The following is a 6320-nucleotide window of genomic DNA, read 5'->3' as shown; positions in this document are numbered from 1 at the left end:
AGGTGCCAAGGGGAAGAGATGAGCTCCTCTGACAACCAGGCAGGCAGTTAAGAAGGATCCTTCCATTCCTATGACCCCCTCCTGTCACAAACACTTCTATTTTAAGTCAAGGGTTTCTTCCGTCAAGATTTCAGACTAGGTTAGCTTTTCCAGTAAAAGAGGATGCTGACAAACATCTTCGTGGTCTGACAGAGTTTGAGTGAAGCTGTGGGAGTGTCAAATCCACATTAGCGGAAAGAATCCTTACCAAAAAAAAGAATATTTGCTCCATTTGGTGAGCCACTTTCCATCAAAGTGGCACAGGCAGACTACTTGAACTTTAAATTAGGAATTAGGGGATAGAAGAACAGGGCTGATTCTCCATGTTTAATAAAATCTACATTTCAGACTCATAGCATTTATCCTGTATGCCATCAGCTGTAACATTTTACTCCCTTACTGCTGCGTGGAGCTCAGTAACATAACTATTTGCAACTTACTGCGAACTTGCATTTGCTGGATAACAGCTCCTAGCTATGTCAGGTTTCTTTGTTACAACCTCCTCCACTGCATTAAGGAGCCTTCTAATACCTGGTCTGCTGCTTTGCAGAAGTATATGTATAACAGAGTTGAAAAGCCACCTCTCAGTCTCCTTTCTGAAGACTATAGTTCATGTACAGTGGCTGGCTTCACAGCTTAAAAAAAAATCTTTGCAAGCTTAACCAATAAAATATTGATAGATTCTATTATAATTAAACTTACTGGTATTACCCTCGTTGTTGTTTTTCTTGGCATTGTTGTTGGTTTAATAACACTGCTGAGCAATCAGCTCTACCGAAAGCACAGACAGAACATAGCTCCTGCGCTGAAGAGCTTAATGTCAAAAATTTGGCTTTGTGGAAGATACATTGCAACTACCTACAGGTTATTTGGCCCACTACAGCAGTGACTGCATCGAGCTCAATGGACCATGATGCGATATGCAAGAGGTCTGGCCAGATGATCTAGTAGTCCCTCCTGATCTTAAGCTTGTGAATCTGAATAAACAAGACAGGAAGAAAGCAGAGGTGAAATCATTTAGCAAGTGGCAGAGCACTGCCTAAGGTGCGAATCACTAAACTCACCGTGCAGCATCCAAACTGCTAAGTCACCAGGACTCAGAGCTTTTTTGGAGTATGTCCTTATTCAGCACAAACGTTTTATGTCCTTCCCCCAACATTTACTATGAGAGTAGGAGCAAAACAGCATATGTATGATAACATCCATAAACCATGTATTTGTGTGTGCTTCGAGGGCACAACAGACAATGCTCGAGGGATAAAGATGGAGAAAGAAAGCAAGATTTCATTTGCTTTATGTTAAGGTTTTCAACATCTTAAATGCCCCAACATAGTCGTTCATGACAGTCCTCCACCTCCTGGGTGCTACAACTTAGCCCCTGTGAAATACTCTGCTAGATGATACAGGTTCTCATCAAAACACCTAAGACGTTGTAAGCATATGCAAACAAACTTTCGTATAGGCTTTCTCACCTTGCCAACTGCAAGCTATATTCATGTTCTCCTTTCCTGCGGGTCCCAGTCATCCACGACCTCCTGTTTTTTGCATTTGTGTGTGCTAGCATAAATGTTGCATAGATGTGCAATTACATGTAGGTTAGGGGAGACAGAAACAACAACAGCTGTATAGCTGCCAGCTGGGAGTTGCAGAGGTAGGTGGAGTTACACCCAGAATGAAGTTGCTCCTCTCCTTTCATAGTGTAGCTTTATTTACCTCGTCCCTTGTTCTTCTCATCATCCCTCTTCCCTTTCATGTCTTTGCTATTAAAGTTATTAGGAAAATTATTCATTCAATTGCTTGTAGAAGCTGCCCAAAGATAAATACATTCAGCTTAATAAACCTCGTTAGCAGGAAGGAAGAGGAGAATGCCTAATTAATTTATTAATGATTATAATGCACTTTGAAGATGAAAAGTGCCACGAGCTCCAAGGGCACGTTTCTGCCCTCCAAAGTCCCTAGGAATCGTGTGCAGAAGCTAATTCTAAACATTACCACTGCTACATTATGGCAGGGAAAAAGATGCACGTACCACAACAACTACTCAACACCCCAGATCTGTGTGCAGAGATTAACCCATCTTCCAGATAACTGCCTGTGTTAAGACAACACAGCTATATATCCTTCTTCAAAAACAGGAATGGAAGAGCACCAGGAGGAACCATTTCATGCAGCTCAGCCGTGCTCTGTGGATACACAGCCCAGCTACAATACTTACCTAGGAAGAACAGATTGAAGCTTCAGACCTTGGAAGTTAAACACTGCTGTTGCTTACCACTCACGCTAATGGGTTTTCCCAACTGTCAGTACGCTAAGAGTCTCCCCTCAAGCAAGAGGCGCTGGGACAGTCCCCTTGCTAATAGATGGGATGCAATGGGTCTGGTGATGCTTTTAGAGAAATGGCAGCTTAGGACAGACATGCGGGCAGAAATGCTGTGACAGATGATAATCCCTAGCTATTGCAAGGAAAGGGCGTATGGGTCAATGGAGATTTCCAGCTGAAGTTTCCATGGCTCAGGAACAAAAGTATTTCTCCTCCCCAGGTTTCTCCTCATCCAGACAATACAGCGCAGGCTGAGATCTGAAGAACAGATTTGCCTTTTGCTGCAGTAAGAAATCTGCCTTTACAGCAAGGGAAAATTAAGTTGCTTAGAAAGTCTCTTAGATGTCACTGCACAAACAAAATACGAGCTGCTAATAACAAGTTTCCTAGACATGCATTTCCTTTGCATATGGTACCCGTAGGCACATACTCTAGGCTCTCGTTATTATCGTCTTAGGTTATGAAAACTTTAATGAACCTATTTTAAAACGTCAGTCTGAAGAAATCGGGTACTAGCAGCTCACATTCGCATAGCTGTCTCCTGAAAATGCTGTGCAGTCTCAACAAATCCTAGAAAAGAAAGCAAAATGTACACTAAAACAATAGGAAGTTTCACATATATCTGGTGGGAGGACAAAAGGGGCAGAAATTATGCTGTCAGTCTAGATATTTTCTGGTTATCCCTTGAAATGTTGGGAATAAGCCAAATAACGCTGTATCACTCACCCCTGTAGTATTTAAAAAAGAAAATAATCTCAGTTCACCTAGGTACCCAGAGAACATTAAACATTCTGCACACCTCACGAATGCCCTATAGGGAAGACTCGAGTCCATGTCAGAGGCCAAAGAAGGTCGGGTCTCAGCAAGCAAAGTACACAGGTGACCCGCAGCAGATGCGGGAACAACACCCCAGCAGAGCCCCGAGCTTTGCTCCCAGGCGCTCCGAATCAGCTGCACCCCTCTGCCTCCTGAACAGGCACAGGCAGTGGCCACTTGCACTGGGATAGACCAGCTGTGCTCAAGCGGCACCATTTTTTTGCCAGGCTAAAATCACATCCACTTGTTCTAGTGTCTCCTCTCAAGCCACCAGCACAGGTGGCTGCTTTCCCTTCAGGGGATTACGGGCTGACAATTACTGGCTGGCTGAAGAGTAATAAATCAGCCTTCCCTCCACGAGTTAACACACTGTCCGATAAAGCTGAGGTTTTGTTTGCATAGGCCACGTATTACCAATGGCAGCAGTTGATCAAATTGTCTTGTATGGATTTGTCTCTTTGTGCCCCAACATGAAAATCTGATTTTTTTTTGTAGCATCGTCATTAACTCTTGCTTTCTTTTCCTGGGATATTAACAAAACCCAACACCACTCTTCCCTGCGGTTACTGAAGGGAACTCCCCCGCGCTGCTCTAAAACCAGCATGAAAAACTAAACACAAATCAATCACTTCTCCCCAGATTGCTGTTCTTCTCCCACCCACTGTCTCCCACACCTGGCAGGGTGTGAGGACAGCGAGTGCCCGCTCACAGTTCACACTGCTCCGCACGTGGAGGCCCACCACCGACAGAGGTTTCTAGGCGCTTGTGGTACACCAAATACAGCAACGGGTGTTTAAGGTGCACTGAAAACCAGGAACAGCCTGGTTTTCAAAGCTGCTCTGCTTTCAGCTACCAGGAGCTTATTTCCTTCTTGTAAGCTGCTGGTTCCTACCCAAAATCAGCTCATATCAACAAAGTCACCTCATCAGCAAAGAGCCCTGGCAATAGTCTGACTGCATCCCAGACCTCCGTTCTTCCTCTTTCTCTTTTCTCCTTTCCTACAGCAGAAGCAGCCCATGGTCCTCATCCTTAGGACAGCAACATTCAGCTTTGTGCACATTCCTGAGAAGCCCCAGCACAGCTCCGTGAAAGCCTGCAGAACCAAGCCCTCAAGTGGAGCCTGTAGAAATAAGCAGGGGTGCCTGAACCGAACAGAAAACTCAGCTGCTGAATGAATTAACAGGGGACGTGTCCCGGATTTCCTTCTCCTTTTATTCTTTGTTTGCTTTCCAAATCCTCTCCACAAGCTATCAGCAGAAAGACCCCTACCCTCTGGCTGTGGGGAAGAGCTGAAAAGGCATAACAATGATGTCCCTGCTGGAGAAAGAGGGCACAGGCACCGCAGCAGCTTCCACGAGATGTCTAGTTCAGAGCAGATCACCTGTGGAACTTCTCCCTTCAGGAAGCATTTCTGAATCCACATTCTACAAAAAGTAATCAAACCAATGACAATTGCTTTGGGGCAGAAGTCGGTCTCCACCCATCTTCAAAGAGAAGCCCCAGAACTACGTGTCAGGATAAGGCTCTTCTGACACAAACAACTCTATACCTAAGAAAGGACCAAGCAGCCACTGCTGGAAAGTCGTTGCAGGCCTGTACCTCTTGCCACTCTGTACTTGCATTGAAAGATGCCTAAAAAAGACAAAATAGATTTTGCCGGTTTTGTTTGTTACCATCTTTACAAATAGGTACCAAAAAAGTCACCGTCGTTCTTCAGAAGGAAAGGGATGGCAATACAGCTTAGGCACTTGGAGTACCTTTATTTATTCTTCCCAAACTCTCTTGAAGAACTGTCAAGGGGTTTGCTAGAGGGCTCTCCTAGACTAAAGCTTTGAGAAGGTCACAGGGACACTGTTTCTTCACAAATTTCCCAGGCTTTAAAGTCACAAAAAAAAAAAAACACAAACCCTTTCATACTTTAAAAAGAAAAACATGAATACAAATAGGTACTTCCTCACAGCAAGTCAGGTTTCACTTCCACTTGCCTGTGCCAAAAACCTTACGGTGTAGATACAACAACAGGAGCATTCCCCTTTTTGGAAACTTCAACCATTTGCAGAATACTTCACTGATTATAAAGCAGCAAATGTCAGCACTGCCAACAATTATACAATGGCACTTTTGTATGTTTCTTACTGAAAAAAATCAAGCAGTCATTTTGCTGAAAAAAATAAAAAAAAATCAATCATTTTTTCCATGCTTGCAAACACTGTTTAGGACACAAATGCTGTTCTCCACCTGAGTGGCTAGAATCTGCTTCAAGTAGGAAAACAACTGTGGCATCTCAAGGCAAGCATCCCCACCAGACTGTAACACAGAAAGATTATACAGTCCCAGTATAGCTATCACCGCTGCAGACATTTAATGGTTCAGTAGTAACGACATGGGAATCTCCCAAAGTACTCCTTTATTCATGCTGTTATGTTTTAACCCATAAAAGAAACTTTGGAAGGAGCCTTCTGTAATCCTGCAACCCCTGGACCCGCATCAAGAGGTAAACAAATAGGAAGTTACCGATCCATTTCAGACTCGAAGGGAGATAGTATTTTGTCTCCTCCCAGCAGGTAAGAACATGAAAAATAACTGCTTTCTAAACTAGCAAAATAATTTCTACTATCTTACACCATAATCTTTTTTGACATTTCTATCCGCAACAGCAAGGTAAATCAAGCACCAAGCCCCAGTCCTGGATAAGTAGAAAAATCAGCCAATTTTCACAGCAGCTATATAGAAACAAGGGATCAATAAAGCCAACGGGATCTCTGCCGGTCGGGACTGTCCTTCTTGCCCATCCCGTTATCTTACTTTACATTTGAGCTAGTTTGGGCACAGCAGACTTGGGGACCGCCTGGGCACGAATAATGCCAAGCCACAGGCTGAGCCCGGGGGGCAGCCAGCAGCACCCCGACACCCCAGCGGGCCAGCGCGGCCTATGGGAGGCCTTTCTGCGAGCAGAGCAGCCGCCACCGCTGCCGGAGAAGCCCCTGAGAAGAGATGCCCTGCATCAACAGTTGGGAGCATGGCCGGGATGAGGGGGTGCAGCAGGACCCCAGGACCCTGCTTTTAGGCGGGCCAGCTAAGGCTCAAGTGAAGGTCACCATCCTCTCCTTCAGCCCCGAGATGGTGGTTGCTCCAAACCCTGCCT

The sequence above is a fragment of the Egretta garzetta genome, unplaced genomic scaffold (genome assembly GCF_000687185.1).
Source record: "Egretta garzetta isolate BGI_Z169 unplaced genomic scaffold, ASM68718v1 scaffold118, whole genome shotgun sequence".
Taxonomy (NCBI): domain Eukaryota; kingdom Metazoa; phylum Chordata; class Aves; order Pelecaniformes; family Ardeidae; genus Egretta; species Egretta garzetta.
Note: the sequence above shows the minus strand (reverse complement) of the source record.